Genomic DNA, 23,521 nt, shown 5'->3' on the forward strand with positions numbered 1-23,521 from the left:
TAACATTATATTCACTAGTAGGAGTGAGAAAAACATCAAGGGGTGGTGTGAATCGGAGGGTCTGAATTAGGATAGGCAGTGAGTGGCAATGTAGGATGGAGAAAAGCACCGCGGAGTGGTCAGCATGGGGAGGTCAGGGAACATGCAGTGGCAATGTAGGAACAGTTTCTGAAAAACATCGCAGGGTGGTGCGCATTGTATGGCTGTGTAACATTACATTCACTAGTAGGCGTGAGAAAAACATCACGGGGTGGTGTTAATCGGAGGGTCTGAATTAGGATAGGCAGTGAGTGGCAATGTAGGATGGAGAAAAGCACCGCGGGGTGGTCAGCATGGGGAGGTCAGGGAACATGCAGTGGCATTGTAGGATAGGTTTCTGAAAAACATCGCGGGGTGGTGCGCATTGTATGGGTGTGTAACATTACATTCACTAGTAGGAGTGATAAAAATTTCACGGGGTGGTGTGAATCAGAAGGTCTGAAGTAGGATAGGATGTGCGTGGCAATGTAGGATGGAGAAAAGCACCTCGGGATTGTCAGCATGTGGAGGTCCGAGAACATGCAGTGGCAATGTAGCATAGGATTCTGAAAAACATCGCGGGGTGGTGCGCAATGTATGGGTGTGTAACATTACATTCACTAGTAGGAGTGAGAAAAACATCACAGGGTGGTGGGCATTGAATATGTGTGTAACATTACATTCAATAGTAGGAGTGAGAAAAACATCACGGGGGGGTGTGAATCGGAGGGTCTGAATTATAATAGGCAGTGAGTGGCAATGTAGGATGGAGAATAGCACCGCGGGGTTGTCAGCTTGGGGAGGTCAGGGAACATGCAGTGGCAATGTAGGATAGGTTTCTGAAAAACATCGAGGGGTGGTGCGCATTGTATTGTTGTGTAACATTACATTCACTAGTAGGAGTGAGAAAAACATCACGGGGTGATTTGAATCGGAGGGTCTGAATTAGGATAGGCAGTGAGTGGCAATGTAGGATGGAGTAAAGCTCCGCGTGGTGGTCAGAATGGGGAAGTCAGGGAACATGCAGTGGCAATGTAGGATAGGTTTCTGATAAACATAGCGAGGTGGTGCGCATTGCATGTGTGCGTAACATTACATTCACTAGTAGGAGTGAGAAAAACATCACCGGGTGGTGCGCATTGTATGGGTGTGTAACATTACATTCACTAGTAGGAGTGAGAAAAACATCACGGGTTGGCGTGAATCGGAGGGTCTGAATTAGGATAGGCCGTGATGGGCAATATAGGTTGGAGAAAAGCACCGCGGGGTGCTCAGCATGGGGAGATCAGGGAACATGCACTGCCAATGTAGGATAGATTTCTTAAAAACATCGCGGCCTGGTGCGCATTGTATGGGTGTGTAACATTACATTCACTAGTAGGAGTGAGAAAAACATCACGGGGTGGTGTGAATCGGAGGGTCTGAATTAGGATAGGCAGTGAGTGGCAATGTAGGATGGAGAAAAGCTCCGCGTGGTGGTCAGCATGGGGAGGTCAGGGAACATGCAGTGGCAATGTAGGATAGGTTTCTGAAAAACATCGCGGGGTGGTGCGCATTTTATGGGTGTGTAACATTACATTCACTAGTAGGAGTGAGAAAAACATCAGGGGGTGGTGCGTATTGTAAGGGTGTGTAACATTATATTCCCTAGTAGGAGTGAGAAAAACATCACGGGGTGGTGTGAATCGGAGGGTCTGAATTAGTATAGGCACGTAGTGGCAATGTAGGTTGGAGAAAAGCACCGTGAGGTGGTCCGCATGGGGAGGTCAGGGAACATGCAGTGGCAATGTAGGATAGTTTTCTGAAAAACGTCGATGGGTGGTGCGCATTGTATGGGTGTGTAGCATTACATTGACTAGTAGGAGTGAGAAAATCAGCACGGGATGTTGTGAATCAGAGGGTCTGAATTAGGATAGGCAGTGAGTGGCAATGTAGGATGAAGAAAAGCACCGCGGGGTGGTCAGCATGGGGAGGTCAGGGAACATGCAGTGGCAATGTAGGATAGGTTTCTGAAAAACGTCGCGGGGTGGTCGCATTGTATGGGTGCGTAACATTACATTCACTACTAGGAGTGAGAAAATCATCACGGGGTGGTGTGAATCAGAGGGTCTGAATTAGGATAGGCAGTGAGTGGCAAAGTAGGATGGAGAAAAGCACCGCGGGGTGGTCAGCATGGGGAGGTCAGGGAACATGCAGTGGCAATGTAGGATAGGTTTCTAAAAAACATCTTGGGGTGGTGCGCATTTTATGGGTGTGTAACATTACATTCACTAGTAGGAGTGAGAAAAACATCCCGGGGTGGTGTGAATCAGAGGGACTGAATTAGGATAGGCAGTGAGTGGCAATGTAGGATGGAGAAAAGCTCCGCGTGGTGGTCAGCATGGGGAGGTCAGGGAACATGCAGTGGCAATGTAGGATAGGTTTCTGAAAAACATCGCGGGGTGGTGCGCATTTTATGGGTGTGTAACATTACATTCACTAGTAGGAGTGAGAAAAACATCAGGGTGTGGTGCGCATTGTATGGGTGTGTAACATTATATTCACTAGTAGGAGTGAGAAAAACATCACGGGGTGGTGTGAATCGGAGGGTCTGAATTAGTATAGGCACGTAGTGGCAACGTAGGTTGGAGAAAAGCACCGCGGCGTGGTCAGCATGGGGAGGTCAGGGAACATGCAGTGGCAATGTAGGATAGTTTTCTGAAAAACGTCGCTGGGTGGTGCGCATTGTATGGGTGTGTAGCAATACATTGACTAGTAGGAGTGAGAAAATCAGCACGGGATGTTGTGAATCAGAGGGTCTGAATTAGGATAGGCAGTGAGTGGCAATGTAGGATGGAGAAAAGCACCGCGGGGTGGTCAGCATGGGGAGGTCAGGGAACATGCAGTGGCAATGTAGGATAGGATTCTGAAAAACATCGTAGGGTGGTGCGCATTGTATGGGTGTGTAACATTACATTCACTAGTAGGAGTGAGAAAAACATCACATTGTGGTGTGCATTGAATGGGTGAGTAACATTACATTCACTAGTAGGAGTGAGAAAACCATCACGGGGTGGTGGAGTCGGAGGGTCTGAATTAGGATAGGCAGTGAGTGGCAATGTAGGATGGAGAAAATCACCGAGGGGTGGTCAACAAGGGGAGGTCAGGGAACATGCAGTGGCAATAGAGGATAGGATTCTGAAAAACATCGCGGGGTGGTGCGCACTGTATGGGTGTGTAACATGACATTCACTAGTAGGAGTGAGAAAAACATCACGGGGTGGTGCGCATTGTAAGGGTGTGAAACATTACATTCACTAGTACGAGTGAGAAAAACATCACGGGATGATGTGAATCGAAGGGTCTGAATTAGGATAGGCAGTGAGTGGCAATGTAGGTTGGAGAAAAGCTCCGCGTGGTGGTCAGCATGGGGTGGTCAGGGAACATGCAGTGGCAATGTAGGATAGTTTTCTGAAAAACATCGCGGGGTGGTGCGCATTTTATGGTTGTGTAACATTACATTCACTAGTAGGAGTGAGAAAAACATCATGTGGTGGTGTGAATCGGAGGGTCTGAATTAGGATAGGCAGTGAGTGGCAATGTAGGATGGTGAAAAGCACCGAGGGGTGGTCAGCGAGGGGAGGTCAGGGAACATGCAGTGGCAGTGTAGGATAGGTTTCTGAAAAACATAGTGGGGTGTTGCGCATTGTATTGCTGTGTAACATGACATTCACTAGTAGGAGTGAGAAAAACATCACGGGTTGGTGCGCATTTTATGGTTGTGAAACATTACATTCACTAGTAGGAGTGAGAAAAACTTCACGGGGTGGTGTGAATCGGAGGGCCTGAATTAGGATAGGCAGTGAGTGGCAATGTAGGATGGAGAAAAGCACCGCGGGGTGGTCAGCATAGGGAGGTCTGGGAACATGCAGTGGCAAAGTAGGATAGGTTTCTGAAAAACATTGCGGTCTGGTGCGCATTGTATGGGTGTGTAACATTACATTCACTAGTAGGAGTGAGAAAAACATCATGGGGTGGTGTGAAAGGGAGGGTCTGAATTAGGATAGGCAGTGAGTGGCAATGTAGGATGGAGAAAAGCACCGCGTGGTGGTCAGCATGGGGAGATCAGGGAACATGCAGTGGCAATGTAGGATAGGTTTCTGAAAAACATTGCGGGGTCGTGCGCATTGTTTGGGTGTGTAACATTATATTCACAAGTAGGAGTGAGAAAAACATCAAGGGGTGGTGTGAATCGGAGGGTCTGAATTAGGATAGGCAGTGAGTGTCAATGTAGGATGGAGAAAAGCACCGCGGAGTGGTCAGCATGGGGAGGTCAGGGAACATGCAGTGGCAATGTAGGAACAGTTTCTGAAAAACATCGCAGGGTGGTGCGCATTGTATGGCTGTGTAACATTACATTCACTAGTAGGCGTGAGAAAAACATCACGGGGTGGTGTTAATCGGAGGGTCTGAATTAGGATAGGCAGTGAGTGGCAATGTAGGATGGAGAAAAGCACCGCGGGGTGGTCAGCATGGGGAGGTCAGGGAACATGCAGTGGCATTGTAGGATAGGTTTCTGAAAAACATCGCGGGGTGGTGCACATTGTATGGGTGTGTAACATTACATTCACTAGTAGGAGTGATAAAAACTTCACGAGGTGGTGTGAATCAGAAGGTCTGAAGTAGGATAGGATGTGCGTGGCAATGTAGGATGGAGAAAAGCACCGCGGGATTGTCAGCATGGGGAAGTCAGAGAACATGCAGTGGCAATGTAGGATAGGATTCTGAAAAACATCGCGGGGTGTTGCGCATTGTATTGCTGTGTAACATGACATTCACTAGTAGGAGTGAGAAAAACATCACGGGGTGGTGCGCAATGTATGGGTGTGTAACATTACATTCACTAGTAGGAGTGAGAAAAACATCACAGGGTGGTGCGCATTGAATGGGTGTGTAACATTACATTCAATAGTAGGAGTGAGAAAAACATCACGGGGTGGTGTGAATCGGAGGGTCTGAATTATAATAGGCAGTGAGTGGCAATGTAGGATGGAGAATAGCACCGCGGGGTTGTCAGCTTGGGGAGGTCAGGGAACATGCAGTGGCAATGTAGGATAGGTTTCTGAAAAACATCGAGGGGTGGTGCGCATTGTATTGTTGTGTAACATTACATTCACTAGTATGAGTGAGAAAAACATCACGGGGTGATTTGAATCGGAGGGTCTGAATTAGGATAGGCATTGAGTGGCAATGTCGGATGGAGAAAAGCTCCGCGTGGTGGTCAGAATGGGGAAGTCAGGGAACATGCAGTGGCAATGAAGGATAGGTTTCTGAAAAACATAGCGGGGTGGTGCGCATTGTATGTGTGCGTAACATTACATTCACTAGTAGGAGTGAGAAAAACATCACCGGGTGGTGCGCATTGTATGGGTGTGTAACATTACATTCACTAGTATGAGTGAGAAAAACATCACGGGATGGCGTGAATCGGAGGGTCTGAATTAGGATAGGCCGTGATGGGCAATATAGGTTGGAGAAAAGCACCGCGGGGTGCTCAGCATGGGGAGATCAGGGAACATGCAGTGGCAATGTAGGATAGATTTCTTAAAAACATCGCGGCCTGGTGCGCATTGTATGGGTGTGTAACATTACATTCACTAGTAGGAGTGAGAAAAACATCACGGGGTGGTGTGAATCAGAGGGTCTGAATTAGGATAGGCAGTGAGTGGCAATGTAGGATGGAGAAAAGCTCCGCGTGGTGGTCAGCATGGGGAGGTCAGGGAACATGCAGTGGCAATGTAGGATAGGTTTCTGAAAAACATCGCGGGGTGGTGCGCATTTTATGGGTGTGTAACATTACATTCACTAGTAGGAGTGAGAAAAACATCAGGGGGTGGTGCGCATTGTAAGGGTGTGTAACATTATATTCCCTAGTAGGAGTGAGAAAAACATCACGGGGTGGTGTGAATCGGAGGGTCTGAATTAGTATAGGCATGTAGTGGCAATGTAGGTTGGAGAAAAGCACCGTGAGATGGTCCGCATGGGGAGGTCAGGGAACATGCAGTGGCAATGTAGGATAGTTTTCTGAAAAACGTCGAAGGGTGGTGCGCATTGTATGGGTGTGTAGCATTACATTGACTAGTAGGAGTGAGAAAATCAGCACGGGATGTTGTGAATCAGAGGGTCTGAATTAGGATAGGCAGTGAGTGGCAATGTAGGATGAAGAAAAGCACCGCGGGGTGGTCAGCATGGGGAGGTCAGGGAACATGCAGTGGCAATGTAGGATAGGTTTCTGAAAAACGTCGCGGGGTGGTCGCATTGTATGGGTGCGTAACATTACATTCACTACTAGGAGTGAGAAAATCATCACGGGGTGGTGTGAATCAGAGGGTCTGAATTAGGATAGGCAGTGAGTGGCAAAGTAGGATGGAGAAAAGCACCGCGGGGTGGTCAGCATGGGGACGTCAGGGAACATGCAGTGGCAATGTAGGATAGGTTTCTAAAAAACATCTTGGGGTGGTGCGCATTTTATGGGTGTGTAACATTACATTCACTAGTAGGAGTGAGAAAAACATCCCGGGGTGGTGTGAATCAGAGGGACTGAATTAGGATAGGCAGTGAGTGGCAATGTAGGATGGAGAAAAGCTCCGCGTGGTGGTCAGCATGGGGAGGTCAGGGAACATGCAGTGGCAATGTAGGATAGGTTTCTGAAAAACATCGCGGGGTGGTGCGCATTTTATGGGTGTGTAACATTACATTCACTAGGAGGAGTGAGAAAAACATCAGGGGGTGGTGCGCATTGTATGGGTGTGTAACATTATATTCACTAGTAGGAGTGAGAAAAACATCACGGGGTGGTGTGAATCGGAGGGTCTGAATTAGTATAGGCACGTAGTGGCAATGTAGGTTGGAGAAAAGCACCGCGGGGTGGTCAGCATGGGGAGGTCAGGGAACATGCAGTGGCAATTTAGGATAGTTTTCTGAAAAACGTCGCTGGGTGGTGCGCGTTGTATGGGTGTGTAGCATTACATTGACTAGTAGGAGTGAGAAAATCAGCACGGGATGTTGTGAATCAGAGGGTCTGAATTAGGATAGGCAGTGAGTGGCAATGTAGGTTGGAGAAAAGCACCGCGGGGTGGTCAGCATGGGGAGGTCAGGGAACATGCAGTGGCAATGTAGGATAGGATTCTGAAAAACATCGCGGGGTGGTGCGCATTGTATGGGTGTGTAACATTACATTCACTAGTAGGAGTGAGAAAAACATCACATTGTGGTGCGCATTGAATGGGTGAGTAACATTACATTCACTAGTAGGAGTGAGAAAACCATCACGGGGTGGTGGAGTCGGAGGGTCTGAATTAGGATAGGCAGTGAGTGGCAATGTAGGATGGAGAAAATCACCGAGGGGTGGTCAACAAGGGGAGGTCAGGGAACATGCAGTGGCAATATAGGATAGGATTCTGAAAAACATCGCGGGGTGTTGCGCACTGTATGGGTGTGTAACATGACATTCACTAGTAGGAGTGAGAAAAACATCACGGGGTGGTGCGCATTGTAAGGGTGTGAAACATTACATTCACTAGTAGGAGTGAGAAAAACATCACGGGATGATGTGAATCGGAGGGTCTGAATTAGGATAGGCAGTGAGTGGCAATGTAGGTTGGAGAAAAGCTCCGCGTGGTGGTCAGCATGGGGTGGTCAGGGAACATGCAGTGGCAATGTAGGATAGTTTTCTGAAAAACATCGCGGGGTGGTGCGCATTTTATGGTTGTGTAACATTACATTCACTAGTAGGAGTGAGAAAAACATCATGTGGTGGTGTGAATCGGAGGGTCTGAATTAGGATAGGCAGTGAGTGGCAATGTAGGATGGTGAAAAGCACCGAGGGGTGGTCAGCGAGGGGAGGTCAGGGAACATGCAGTGGCAATGTAGGATAGGTTTCTGAAAAACATAGTGGGGTGTTGCGCATTGTATTGCTGTGTAACATGACATTCACTAGTAGGAGTGAGAAAAACATCACGGGTTGGTGCGCATTTTATGGTTGTGAAACATTACATTCACTAGTAGGAGTGAGAAAAACTTCACGGGTTGGTGTGAATCGGAGGGCCTGAATTAGGATAGGCAGTGAGTGGCAATGTAGGATGGAGAAAAGCACCGCGGGGTGGTCAGCATAGGGAGGTCTGGGAACATGCAGTGGCAAAGTAGGATAGGTTTCTGAAAAACATTGCGGTGTGGTGCGCATTGTATGGGTGTGTAACATTACATTCACTAGTAGGAGTGAGAAAAACATCACGGGGTGGTGTGAAACGGAGGGTCTGAATTAGGATAGGCAGTGAGTGGCAATGTAGGATGGAGAAAAGCACCGCGTGGTGGTCAGCATGGGGAGGTCAGGGAACATGCAGTGGCAATGTAGGATAGGTTTCTGAAAATCATCGCGGGGTCGTGCGCATTGTTTGGGTGTGTAACATTATATTCACAAGTAGGAGTGAGAAAAACATCAAGGGGTGGTGTGAATCGGAGGGTCTGAATTAGGATAGGCAATGAGTGGCAATGTAGGATGGAGAAAAGCACCGCGGAGTGGTCAGCATGGGGAGGTCAGGGAACATGCAGTGGCAATGTAGGAACAGTTTCTGGAAAACATCGCAGGGTGGTGCGCATTGTATGGCTGTGTAACATTACATTCACTAGTAGGCGTGAGAAAAACATCACGGGGTGGTGTTAATCGGAGGGTCTGAATTAGGATAGGCAGTGAGTGGCAATGTAGGATGGAGAAAAGCACCGCGGGGTGGTCAGCATGGGGAGGTCAGGGAACATGCAGTGGCATTGTAGGATAGGTTTCTGAAAAACATCGCGGGGTGGTGCGCATTGTATGGGTGTGTAACATTACATTCACTAGTAGGAGTGATAAAAACTTCACGAGGTGGTGTGAATCAGAAGGTCTGAAGTAGGATAGGATGTGCGTGGCAATGTAGGATGGAGAAAAGCACCGCAGGATTGTCAGCATGGGGAGGTCAGAGAACATGCAGTGGCAATGTAGGATAGGATTCTGAAAAACATCGTGGGGTGGTGCGCAATGTATGGGTGTGTAACATTACATTCACTAGTAGGAGTGAGAAAAACATCACAGGGTGGTGCGCATTGAATGGGTGTGTAACATTACATTCACTAGTAGGAGTGAGAAAAACATCACGGGGTGGCGTGAATCGGAGGGTCTGAATTAGGATAGGCCGTGATGGGCAATATAGGTTGGAGAAAAGCACCGCGGGGTGCTCAGCATGGGGAGATCAGGGAACATGCAGTGGCAATGTAGGATAGATTTCTTAAAAACATCGCGGCCTGGTGCGCATTGTATGGGTGTGTAACATTACATTCACTAGTAGGAGTGAGAAAAACATCACGGGGTGGTGTGAATCGGAGGGTCTGAATTAGGATAGGCAGTGAGTGGCAATGTAGGATGGAGAAAAGCTCCGCGTGGTGGTCAGCATGGGGAGGTCAGGGAACATGCAGTGGCAATGTAGGATAGGTTTCTGAAAAACATCGCGGGGTGGTGCGCATTTTATGGGTGTGTAACATTACATTCACTAATAGGAGTGAGAAAAACATCAGGGGGTGGTGCGCATTGTAAGGGTGTGTAACATTATATTCCCTAGTAGGAGTGAGAAAAACATCACGGGGTGGTGTGATGCGGAGGGTCTGAATTAGTATAGGCACGTAGTGGCAATGTAGGTTGGAGAAAAGCACCGTGAGGTGGTCCGCATGGGGAGGTCAGGGAACATGCAGTGGCAATGTAGGATAGTTTTCTGAAAAACGTCGATGGGTGGTGCGCATTGTATGGGTGTGTAGCATTACATTGACTAGTATGAGTGAGAAAATCAGCACGGGATGTTGTGAATCAGAGGGTCTGAATTAGGATAGGCAGTGAGTGGCAATGTAGGATGAAGAAAAGCACCGCGGGGTGGTCAGCATGGGGAGGTCAGGGAACATGCAGTGGCAATGTAGGATAGGTTTCTGAAAAACGTCGCGGGGTGGTCGCATTGTATGGGTGCGTAACATTACATTCACTACTAGGAGTGAAAAAATCATCACGGGGTGGTGTGAATCAGAGGGTCTGAATTAGGATAGGCAGTGAGTGGCAAAGTAGGATGGAGAAAAGCACCGCGGGGTGGTCAGCATGGGGAGGTCAGGGAACATGCAGTGGCAATGTAGGATAGGTTTCTAAAAAACATCTTGGGGTGGTGCGCATTTTATGGGTGTGTAACATTACATTCAATAGTAGGAGTGAGAAAAACATCACGGGGTGGTGTTAATCGGAGGGTGTGAATTAGGATAGGCAGTGAGTGGCATTGTAGGATGGAGAAAAGCACCGAAGGGTGGTCAGCAAGGGGAGGTCAGGGAACATGCAGTGTCATTGTAGGATAGGTTTCTGAAAAACATCGCGGGGTGGTGCGCATTGTATGGGTGTGTAACATTACATTCACTAGTAGGAGTGAGAAAAACATCACGGGGTGGTGTGAATCAGAGGATCTGAAGTAGGATAGGCTGTGAGTGGCAATGTAGGATGGAGAAAAGCACCGCGGGATGGTCAGCATGGGGAGGTTAGGGAACATGTAGTGGCAATGTAAGATAGGATTCTGAAAAACATCGCGGGGTGGTGCGCATTGTATGGGTGTGTAACATTACATTCACTAGTAGGAGTGAGAAAAACATAACATTGTGGTGCACATTGAATGGGTGAGTAACATTACATTCACTAGTAGGAGTGAGAAAAACATCATGGGGTGGTGTGAATGAGAGGGTCTGAATTAGGATAGGCAGTGAGTGGCAATGTAGGATGGTGAAAAGCACCGAGGGATGGTCAGCAAGTGGAGGTCAGGAAACATGCAGTGGCAATGTAGGATAGGTTTCTGAAAAACATAGCGGGATGTTGCACATTGTATTTCTGTGTAACATGACATTCACTAGTAGGAGTGAGAAAAACATCACGGGATGGTGCACATTGTATGGGTGTGAAACATTACATTCACTAGTAGGAGTGAGAAAAACATCACGGGGTTGTGTGAATCGGAGGGCCTGAATTTGGATAGGCAGTGAGTGGCAATGTAGGATGGAGAAAAGCACCGCGTGTCTGTCAGCATGGGGAGGTCAGGGAACATGCAGTGGCAATGTAGGATAGGTTTCTGAAAAACATTGCGGTGTGGTGCGCATTGTATGGGTGTGTAACATTACATTCACTAGTAGGAGTGAGAAAAACATAACGGGGTGGTGTGAATCGGAGGGTCTGAATTAGGATAGGCAGTGAGTGGCAATGTAGGATGGAGAAAAGCACCACGGGGTGGTCAGCATGGGGAGGTCAGGGAACATGCAGTGGGAATGTAGGATAGGTTTCTGAAAAACATTGCAGGGTGGTGCGCATTGTATGTGTGTGTAACATTATATTCACTAGTAGGAGTGAGAAAAACATCACGGGGTGGTGCACATTGTATGGGTGTGTAACATTATATTCACTAGTACTAATGAGAAAAACATCACGGGGTAGGGTGAATCGGAGGGTCTGAATTAGTATAGGCCTTGAGTGGCAATGTAGAATGGGAAAAGCAACGCGGGATGGTCAGCATGGGGAGATCAGGGAACATGCAGTGGCAATGTAGGATAGGTTTGTGAAAAACATCGCGACCTGGTGTGCATTGTATGGGTGTGTAACATTACATTCACTAGTAGGAGTGAGAAAAACATCACGGGGTGGTGTAAATCGGAGGGTCTGAATTAGGATAGGCAGTGAGTGGCAATGTAGGATGGAGAAAAGCTGCGTGTGGTGGTCAGCAAGGGGAGGTCAGGGAACATGCAGTGTCATTGTAGGATAGGTTTCTGAAAAACATTGCGGGGTGGTGCGCATTGTATGGGTGTGTAACATTACATTCACTGATACGAGTGAGAAAAACATCAAGGGGTGGTGTGAATCGGAGGGTCTGAATTAGGATAGGCAGTGAGTGGCAATGTAGGATGGAGAAAAGCACCGCCGGGTGGTCAGCATGGGGAGGTCAGGGAACATGCAGTGGCAATGTAGGATAGGTTTCTAAAAAACATCTTGGGGTGGTGCGCATTTTATGGGTGTGTAACATTACATTCACTAGTAGGAGTGAGAAAAACATCCCGGGGTATTGTGAATCAGAGGGTCTGAATTAGGATAGGCAGTGAGTGGCAATGTAGGATGGAGAAAAGCACCGCGGCGTGGTCAGAATAGGGAGGTCAGGGAACATGCAGTGGCAATGTAGGATAAGTTTCTGAAAAACATCGCGGTGTGGGGCGCATTGTATGGGTGTGTAACATTACATTCACTAGTAGGAGTGAGAAAAACATCAAGGGGTGGTGTGAATCGAAGGGTCTGAATTAGGATAGGCAGTGAGTGGCAATGTAGGATGGAGAAAAGCACCGCGGGGTGGTCAGCATGGGGACTTCAAGGAACATGCAGTGGCAATGTAGGATAGGTTTCTGAAAAACATCGCAGGGTGGTGCACATTGTATGGTTGTGTAACATTACATTCAATAGTAGGAGTGAGAAAAACATCATGGGGTGGAGTTAATCGGAGGGTCTGAATTAGGATAGGCAGTGAGTGGCAATGTAGGATGAAGAAAAGCACCGAGGGGTGGTCAGCAAGGGGAGGTCAGGGAACATACAGTGGCAATATAGGATAGGTTTCTGAAAAACATCGCGGGGTGGTGCGCACTGTATGGGTGTGTAACATGACATTCACTAGTAGGTGTGAGAAAAACATCACGGGGTGGTGCGCATTGTATGGGTGTGAAACATTACATTCACTAGTACGAGTGAGAAAAACATCACGGGGTGGTGTGAATCGGAGGGTCTGAATTAGGATAGGCAGTGAGTGGCAATGTAGGGTGGAGAAAAGCTCCGCGTGGTGGTCAGCATTGGGAGGTCAGGGAACATGCAGTGGCAATGTAGGATAGGTTTCTGAAAAACATCGCGGGGTAGTGCGCACTTTATAGGTGTGTAACATTACATTCACTAGTAGGAATGAGAAAAACATCACAGGCTGGTGCGCATTGAATGTGTGTGTAACATTGCATTCAATAGTAGGAGTGAGAAAAACATCACGGGGTGGTGTGAATCGGAGGGTCTGAATTAGGATAGGCAGTGAGTGGCAATGTAGGATGGAGAATAGCACCACGGGGTGGTCAGCTTGGGGAGGTCAAGGAACATGCAGTGGCAATGTAGGATAGGTTTTGAGAAACATCGCGGGGTGGTGTGCATTTTATGGGTGTGCAACATTACATTCACTAGTAGGAGTGAGAAAACCATCACAGGGTGGTGGAATCGGAGGTTCTGAATTAGGATAGGCACTGAGTGGCAATGTAGGATGGAGAAAAACACCGAGGGGTGGTCAGCAAGGGGAGGTCAGGGAACATGCTGTGGCAATATAGGATAGGTTTATGAAAAACATCGCGGGGTGGTGCGCACTGTATTGGTGTGTAATATGACATTCACTAGTAGGAGTGAGAAAAACATCACGGGGTGGTGCGCATTGTATGGGTGTGAAGCATTACATTCACTAGTAGGAGTGAGAAAAACATCAGGGGTGGTGTGAATCGGAGGGTCTGAATTAGGATAGGCAGTGAGTGGCAATGTAGGTTGGAGAAAAGCTCCGCGTGGTGGTCAGCATGGGGAGGTCAGGGAACATGCAGTGGCAATGTAGGATAGGTTTCTGAAAAACATTGCAGGGTGGTGCGCATTGTATGTGTGTGTAACATTATATTGACTAGTAGGAATGAGAAAAACATCACGGGGTGGTGCACATTGTATGGGTGTGTAACATTACATTCACTAGTACGAATGAGAAAAACATCATGGGGTGGCGTGAATCGGAGGGTCTGAATTAGTATAGGCCTTGAGTGGCAATGTAGGATGGGAAAAGCAGCGCGGGGTTGTCAGCATGGGGAGATCAGGGAACATGCAGTGGCAATGTACGATAGGTTTCTGCAAAACATCGCGTCCTGGTGTGCATTGTATGGGTGTGTAACATTACATTCACTAGTAGGAGTGAGAAAAACATCACGGGGTGGTGTAAATCGGAGGGTCTGAATTAGGATAGGCAGTGAGTGGCAATGAAGGATGGAGAAAAGCATCGAGGGCTGGTCAGCAAGGGGAGGTCTGGGAACATGCAGTGGGAATGTAGGATAGGTTTCTGAAAAACATCGCGGGGTGGTGCGCATTGTATGGGTGTGTAACATTACATTCACTAGTAGGAGTGAGAAAAACATCCCGGGGTATTGTGAATCAGAGGGTCTGAATTAGGATAGGCAGTGAGTGGCAATGTAGGATGGAGAAAAGCACCGCGGCGTGGTCAGAATAGGGAGGTCAGGGAACATGCAGTGGCAATGTAGGATAAGTTTCTGAAAAACATCGCGGTGTGGGGCGCATTGTATGGGTGTGTAACATTACATTCACTAGTAGGAGTGAGAAAAACATCACGGGGTGGTGTAAATCGGAGGGTCTGAATTAGGATAGGCAGTGAGTGGCAATGTAGGATGGAGAAAAGCTGCGTGTGGTGGTCAGCATGGGGAGGTCAGGGAACATGCAGTGGCAATGTAGGATAGGTTTCTGAAAAACATCGCGGGGTGGTGCGCATTGTATGGGTGTGTAACATTACATTCACTGATACGAGTGAGAAAAACATCAAGGGGTGGTGTGAATCGGAGGGTCTGAATTAGGATAGGCAGTGAGTGGCAATGTAGGATGGAGAAAAGCACCGCGGAGTGGTCAGCATGGGGAGGTCAGGGAACATGCAGTGGCAATGTAGGATAGGTTTCTAAAAAACATCTTGGGGTGGTGCGCATTTTATGGGTGTGTAACATTACATTCACTAGTAGGAGTGAGAAAAACATCCCAGGGTATTGTGAATCAGAGGTTCTGAATTAGGATAGGCAGTGAGTGGCAATGTAGGATGAAGAAAAGCACCGAGGGGTGGTCAGCAAGGGGAGGTCAGGGAACATGCAGTGGCAATATAGGATAGGTTTCTGAAAAACATCGCGGGGTGGTGCGCACTGTATGGGTGTGTAACATGACATTCACTAGTAGGAGTGAGAAAAACATCACGGGGTGGTGCGCATTGTATGGGTGTGAAACATTACATTCACTAGTACGAGTGAGAAAAACATCACGGGGTGGTGTGAATCGGAGGGTCTGAATTAGGATAGGCAGTGAGTGGCAATGTAGGGTGGAGAAAAGCTCCGCGTGGTGGTCAGCATGGGGAGGTCAGGGAACATGCAGTGGCAATGTAGGATAGGTTTCTGAAAAACATCGCGGGGTGGTGCGCACTTTATAGGTGTGTAACATTACATTCACTAGTAGGAATGAGAAAAACATCACAGGCTGGTGCGCATTGAATGTGTGTGTAACATTACATTCAATAGTAGGAGTGAGAAAAACATCACAGGGTGGTGTGAATCGGAGGGTCTGAATTAGGATAGGCAGTGAGTGGCAATGTAGGTTGGAGAATAGCACCACGGGATGGTTAGCTTGGGGAGGTCAGGGAACATGCAGTGGCAATGTAGGATAGGTTTTGAAAAACATCGCGGGGTGGTGTGCATTTTATGGGTGTGCAACATTACATTCACTAGTAGGAGTGAGAAAACCATCACAGGGTGGTGGAATCGGAGTTTCTGAATTAGGATAGGCACTGAGTGGCAATGTAGGATGGAGAAAAGCACCGAGGGGTGGTCAGCAAGGGGAGGTCAGGGAACATGCTGTGGCAATATAGGATAGGTTTATGAAAAACATCGCGGGGTGGTGCGCACTGTATGGGTGTGTAACATGACATTCACTAGTAGGAGTGAGAAAAACATCACGGGGTGGTGCGCATTGTATGGGTGTGAAGCATTACATTCACTAGTAGGAGTGAGAAAAACATCAGGGGTGGTGTGAATCGGAGGGTCTGAATTTGGATAGGCAGTGAGTGGCAATGTAGGTTGGAGAAAAGCTCCGCGTGGTGGTCAGCATGGGGAGGTCAGGGAACATGCAGTGGCAATGTAGGATAGGTTTCTGAAAAACATTGCAGGGTGGTGCGCATTGTATGTGTGTGTAACATTATATTGACTAGTAGGAGTGAGAAAAACATCAAGGCGTGGTGCACATTGTATGGGTGTGTAACATTACATTCACTAGTACGAATGAGAAAAACATCACGGGGTGGCGTGAATCGGAGGGTCTGAATTAGTATAGGCCTTGAGTGGCAATGTAGGATTGGAAAAGCAGCGCAGGGTTGTCAACATGGGGAGATCAGGGAACATGCAGTGGCAATGTAGGATAGGTTTCTGCAAAACATCGCGACCTGGTGTGCATTGTATGGGTGTGTAACATTACATTCACTAGTAGGAGTGAGAAAAACATCACGGGGTGGTGTAAATCGGAGGGTCTGAATTAGGATAGGCAGTGAGTGGCAATGAAGGATGGAGAAAAGCATCGAGGGCTGGTCAGCAAGGGGAGGTCAGGGAACATGCAGTGGCAATATAGGATAGGTTTCTGAAAAACATGGCGGGGTGGTGCGCACTGTATGGGTGTGTAACATGACCTTCACTAGTAGGAGTGAGAAAAACATCACGGGGTGGTGCGCATTGTATGGGTGTGAAGCATTACATTCACTAGTAGGAGTGAGAAAAACATCAGGGGTGGTGTGAATCGGAGGGTCTGAATTAGGATAGGCAGTGAGTGGCAATGTAGGTTGGAGAAAAGCTCCGCGTGGTGGTCAGCATGGGGAGGTCAGGGAACATGCAGTGGCAATGTAGGATAGGTTTCTGAAAAACATCGCGGGGTGGTGCGCACTTTATGGGTGTGTAACATTACATTCATTAGTAGGAGTGAGAAAAACATCATGGGGTGGTGTGAATCAGAGTGTCTGAATTAGGATAGGCAGTGAGTGGCAATGTAGGATGGTGAAAAGCACCGAGGGGTGGTCAGCAAGGGGAGGTCAGGAAACATGCAGTGGCAATGTAGGATAGGTTTCTGAAAAACATAGCGGGGTGTTGCACATTGTATTGCTGTGTAACATGATAGGAGTGAGAAAAACATCACGGGTTGGTGCACATTGTATGGGTGTGAAACATTACATTCACTAGTAGGAGTGAGAAAAACATCACGGGGTGGTGTGAATCGGAGGGCCTGAATTAGGATAGGCAGTGAGTGGCAATGGAGGATGGAGAAAAGCACCGCGGAGTGGTCAGCATGGGGAGGTCAGGGAACATGCAGTGGCAATGTAGGATAGGTTTCTGAAAAACATTGCGGTGTGGTGCGCATTGTATGGGTGTGTAACATTACATTCACTAGTAGGAGTGAGAAAAACATCACGGGGTGGTGTGAATCGGAGGGTCTGAATTAGGATAGGCAGTGAGTGGCAATGTAGGATGGAGAAAAGCACCGCGGGGTGGTCAGCATGGGTAGGTCAGGGAACATGCAGTGGGAATGTAGGATAGCTTTCTGAAAAACATCGCGGTGTGGGTGCATTTTATGGGTGTGTAACATTACATTCACTAGTAGGAGTGAGAAAAAATTACGGCGTGGTGTGAATCGGAGGGTCTGAATTAGGATAGGCAGTGATTGGCAATGTAGGTTGGAGAAAAGCTCCGCGTGGTGGTCAGCATGGGGAGGTCTGGGAACATGCAGTGGCAATGTAGGATAGGTTTCTGAAAAACATTGCAGGGTGGTGCGCATTGTATGTGTGTGTAACATTATATTCACTAGTAGGAGTGAGACAAACATCACGGGGTGGTGCACATTGTATGGGTGTGTAACATTACATTCACTAGTACGAATGAGAAAAACATCACGGGGTGGCGTGAATCGGAGGGTCTGAATTAGTATAGGCCTTGAGTGGCAATGTAGGATGGGAAAAGCAGCGCGGGGTGGTCAGCATGGGGAGATCAGGGAACATGCAGTGGCAATGTAGGATAGGTTTCTACAAAACATCGCGACCTGGTGTGCATTGTATGGGTGTGTAACATTACATTCACTAGTAGGAGTGAGAAAAACATCCCGATGTATTGTGAATCAGAGGGTCTGAATTAGGATAGGCAGTGAGTGACAATGTAGGATGGAGAAAAGCACCGCGGATTGGTCAGCATGGGGAGGTCAGGGAACATGCAGTGGCAATGTAGGAACAGATTCTGAAAAACATCGCAGTGTGGTGCGCATTGTATGGCTGTGTAACATTACATTCACTAGAAGGAGTGAGAAAAACATCACGGGGTGGTGTGAATCGGAGGGTCTGAATTAGGATAGGCAGTGAGTGGCAATGTTGGATGGAGAAAAGCTCCGCGTGGTGGTCAGCATGGGGAGGTCAGGGAACATGCAGTGGCAATGTAGGATATGTTTCTGAAAAACATCGCGGGGTGGTGCGCATTTTATGGGTGTGTAACATTACATTCACTAGTAGGAGTGAGAAAAACATCAGGGGGTGGTGCGCATTGTAAGGGTGGGTAACATTATATTCCCTAGTAGGAGTGAGAAAAACATCACGGGGTGGTGTGAATCGGAGGGTCTGAATTAGTATAGGCACGTAGTGGCAATGTAGGTTGGAGAAAAGCACCGTGAGGTGGTCCGCATGGGGATGTCAGGGAACATGCAGTGGCAATGTAGGATAGTTTTCTGAAAAACGTCGATGGGTGGTGCGCATTGTATGGGTGTGTAGCATTACATTGACTAGTAGGAGTGAGAAAATCAGCACGGGATGTTGTGAATCAGAGGGTCTGAATTAGGATAGGCAGTGAGTGGCAATGTAGGATGAAGAAAAGCACCGCGGGGTGGTCAGCATGGGGAGGTCAGGGAACATGCAGTGGCAATGTAGGATAGGTTTCTGAAAAACGTCGCGGGGTGGTCGCATTGTATGGGTGCGTAACATTACATTCACTACTAGGAGTGAAAAAATCATCACGGGGTGGTGTGAATCAGAGGGTCTGAATTAGGATAGGCAGTGAGTGGCAAAGTAGGATGGAGAAAAGCACCGCGGGGTGGTCAGCATGGGGAGGTCAGGGAACATGCAGTGGCAATGTAGGATAGGTTTCTAAAAAACATCTTGGGGTGGTGCGCATTTTATGGGTGTGTAACATTACATTCACTAGTAGGAGTGAGAAAAACATCCCGGGGTGGTGTGAATCAGAGGGACTGAATTAGAATAGGCAGTGAGTGGCAATGTAGGATGGAGAAAAGCACCACGGGGTGGTCAGCATAGGGAGGTCAGGGAACATGCAGTGGCAATGTAGGATAAGTTTCTGAAAAACATCGCGGTGTGGGGCGCATTGTATGTGTGTGTAACATTACATTCACTAGTAGGAGTGAGAAAAACATCAAGGGGTGGTGTGAATCGAAGGGTCTGAATTAGGATAGGCAGTGACTGGCAATGTAGGATGGAGAAAAGCACCGCGGGGTGGTCAGCATGGGGACTTCAAGGAACATGCAGTGGCAATGTAGGATAGGTTTCTGAAAAACATCGCAGGGTGGTGCGCATTGTATGGTTGTGTAACATTACATTCAATAGTAGGAGTGAGAAAAACATCACGGGGTGGTGTTAATCGGAGGGTGTGAATTAGGATAGGCAGTGAGTGGCATTGTAGGATGGAGAAAAGCACCGAAGGGTGGTCAGCAAGGGGAGGTCAGGGAACATGCAGTGTCATTGTAGGATAGGTTTCTGAAAAACATCGCGACCTGGTGTGCATTGTATGGGTGTGTAACATTACATTCACTAGTAGGAGTGAGAAAAACATCACGGGGTGGTGTAAATCGGAGGGTCTGAATTAGGATAGGCAGTGAGTGGCAATGTAGGATGGAGAAAAGCTGCGTGTGGTGGTCAGCAAGGGGAGGTCAGGGAACATGCAGTGTCATTGTAGGATAGGTTTCTGAAAAACATCGCGGGGTGGTGCGCATTGTATGGGTGTGTAACATTACATTCACTGATAGGAGTGAGAAAAACATCAAGGGGTGGTGTGAATCGGAGGGTCTGAATTAGGATAGGCAGTGAGTGGCAATGTAGGATGGAGAAAAGCACCGCCGGGTGGTCAGCATGGGGAGGTCAGGGAACATGCAGTGGCAATGTAGGATAGGTTTCTAAAAAACATCTTGGGGTGGTGCGCATTTTATGGGTGTGTAACATTACATTCACTAGTAGGAGTGAGAAAAACATCCCGGGGTATTGTGAATCAGAGGGTCTGAATTAGGATAGGCAGTGAGTGGCAATGTAGGATGGAGAAAAGCACCGCGGCGTGGTCAGAATAGGGAGGTCAGGGAACATGCAGTGGCAATGTAGGATAAGTTTCTGAAAAACATCGCGGTGTGGGGCGCATTGTATGGGTGTGTAACATTACATTCACTAGTAGGAGTGAGAAAAACATCAAGGGGTGGTGTGAATCGAAGGGTCTGAATTAGGATAGGCAGTGAGTGGCAATGTAGGATGGAGAAAAGCACCGCGGGGTGGTCAGCATGGGGACTTCAAGGAACATGCAGTGGCAATGTAGGATAGGTTTCTGAAAAACATCGCAGGGTGGTGCACATTGTATGGTTGTGTAACATTACATTCAATAGTAGGAGTGAGAAAAACATCATGGGGTGGAGTTAATCGGAGGGTCTGAATTAGGATAGGCAGTGAGTGGCAATGTAGGATGAAGAAAAGCACCGAGGGGTGGTCAGCAAGGGGAGGTCAGGGAAAATGCAGTGGCAATATAGGATAGGTTTCTGAAAAACATCGCGGGGTGGTGCGCACTGTATGGGTGTGTAACATGACATTCACTAGTAGGAGTGAGAAAAACATCACGGGGTGGTGCGCATTGTATGGGTGTGAAACATTACATTCACTAGTACGAGTGAGAAAAACATCACGGGGTGGTGTGAATCGGAGGGTCTGAATTAGGATAGGCAGTGAGTGGCAATGTAGGGTGGAGAAAAGCTCCGCGTGGTGGTCAGCATGGGGAGGTCAGGGAACATGCAGTGGCAATGTAGGATAGGTTTCTGAAAAACATCGCGGGGTAGTGCGCACTTTATAGGTGTGTAACATTACATTCACTAGTAGGAATGAGAAAAACATCACAGGCTGGTGCGCATTGAATGTGTGTGTAACATTGCATTCAATAGTAGGAGTCAGAAAAACATCACGGGGTGGTGTGAATCGGAGGGTCTGAATTAGGATAGGCAGTGAGTGGCAATGTAGGATGGAGAATAGCACCACGGGGTGGTCAGCTTGGGGAGGTCAAGGAACATGCAGTGGCAATGTAGGATAGGTTTTGAAAAACATCGCGGGGTGGTGTGCATTTTATGGGTGTGCAACATTACATTCACTAGTAGGAGTGAGAAAACCATCACAGGGTGGTGGAATCGGAGGTTCTGAATTAGGATAGGCACTGAGTGGCAATGTAGGATGGAGAAAAACACCGAGGGGTGGTCAGCAAGGGGAGGTCAGGGAACATGCTGTGGCAATATAGGATAGGTTTATGAAAAACATCGCGGGGTGGTGCGCACTGTATGGGTGTGTAATATGACATTCACTAGTAGGAGTGAGAAAAACATCACGGGGTGGTGCGCATTGTATGGGTGTGAAGCATTACATTCACTAGTAGGAGTGAGAAAAACATCAGGGGTGGTGTGAATCGGAGGGTCTGAATTAGGATAGGCAGTGAGTGGCAATGTAGGTTGGAGAAAAGCTCCGCGTGGTGGTCAGCATGGGGAGGTCAGGGAACATGCAGTGGCAATGTAGGATAGGTTTCTGAAAAACATTGCAGGGTGGTGCGCATTGTATGTGTGTGTAACATTATATTGACTAGTAGGAGTGAGAAAAACATCACGGGGTGGTGCACATTGTATGGGTGTGTAACATTACATTCACTAGTACTAATGAGAAAAACATCACGGGGTAGGGTGAATCGGAGGGTCTGAATTAGTATAGGCCTTGAGTGGCAATGTAGGATGGGAAAAGCAGCGCGGGGTGGTCAGCATGGGGAGATCAGGGAACATGCAGTGGCAATGTAGGATAGGTTTCTGAAAAACATCGCGACCTGGTGTGCATTGTATGGGTGTGTAACATTACATTCACTAGTAGGAGTGAGAAAAACATCACGGGGTGGTGTAAATCGGAGGGTCTGAATTAGGATAGGCAGTGAGTGGCAATGTAGGATGGAGAAAAGCTGCGTGTGGTGGTCAGCATGGGGAGGTCAGGGAACATGCAGTGGCAATGTAGGATAGGTTTCTGAAAAACATCGCGGGGTGGTGCGCATTGTATGGGTGTGTAACATTACATTCACTGATACGAGTGAGAAAAACATCAAGGGGTGGTGTGAATCGGAGGGTCTGAATTAGGATAGGCAGTGAGTGGCAATGTAGGATGGAGAAAAGCACCGCGGAGTGGTCAGCATGGGGAGGTCAGGGAACATGCAGTGGCAATGTAGGATAGGTTTCTAAAAAACATCTTGGGGTGGTGCGCATTTTATGGGTGTGTAACATTACATTCACTAGTAGGAGTGAGAAAAACATCCCGGGGTATTGTGAATCAGAGGGTCTGAATTAGGATAGGCAGTGAGTGGCAATGTAGGATGGAGAAAAGCACCGCGGCGTGGTCAGAATAGGGAGGTCAGGGAACATGCAGTGGCAATGTAGGATAAGTTTCTGAAAAACATCGCGGTGTGGGGCGCATTGTATGGGTGTGTAACATTACATTCACTAGTAGGAGTGAGAAAAACATCACGGGGTGGTGTAAATCGGAGGGTCTGAATTAGGATAGGCAGTGAGTGGCAATGTAGGATGGAGAAAAGAAGCGTGTGGTGGTCAGCATGGGGAGGTCAGGGAACATGCAGTGGCAATGTAGGATAGGTTTCTGAAAAACATCGCGGGGTGGTGCGCATTTTATGGGTGTGTAACATTACATTCACTGATACGAGTGAGAAAAACATCAAGGGGTGGTGTGAATCGGAGGGTCTGAATTAGGATAGGCAGTGAGTGGCAATGTAGGATGGAGAAAAGCACCGCGGAGTGGTCAGCATGGGGAGGTCAGGGAACATGCAGTGGCAATGTAGGATAGGTTTCTAAAAAACATCTTGGGGTGGTGCGCATTTTATGGGTGTGTAACATTACATTCACTAGTAGGAGTGAGAAAAACATCCCGGGGTATTGTGAATCAGAGGGTCTGAATTAGGATAGGCAGTGAGTGGCAATGTAGGATGAAGAAAAGCACCGAGGGGTGGTCAGCAAGGGGAGGTCAGGGAACATGCAGTGGCAATATAGGATAGGTTTCTGAAAAACATCGTGGGGTGGTGCGCACTGTATGGGTGTGTAACATGACATTCACTAGTAGGAGTGAGAAAAACATCACGGGGTGGTGCGCATTGTATGGGTGTGAAACATTACATTCACTAGTACGAGTGAGAAAAACATCACGGGGTGGTGTGAATCGGAGGGTCTGAATTAGGATAGGCAGTGAGTGGCAATGTAGGATGGTGAAAAGCACCGAGGGGTGGTCAGCAAGGGGAGGTCAGGAAA

This window comes from Cavia porcellus, unplaced genomic scaffold (genome assembly GCF_034190915.1).
Source record: "Cavia porcellus strain 051 isolate PalLab524CR breed Dunkin Hartley unplaced genomic scaffold, mCavPor4.1 scaffold_16, whole genome shotgun sequence".
NCBI lineage: Eukaryota > Metazoa > Chordata > Mammalia > Rodentia > Caviidae > Cavia > Cavia porcellus.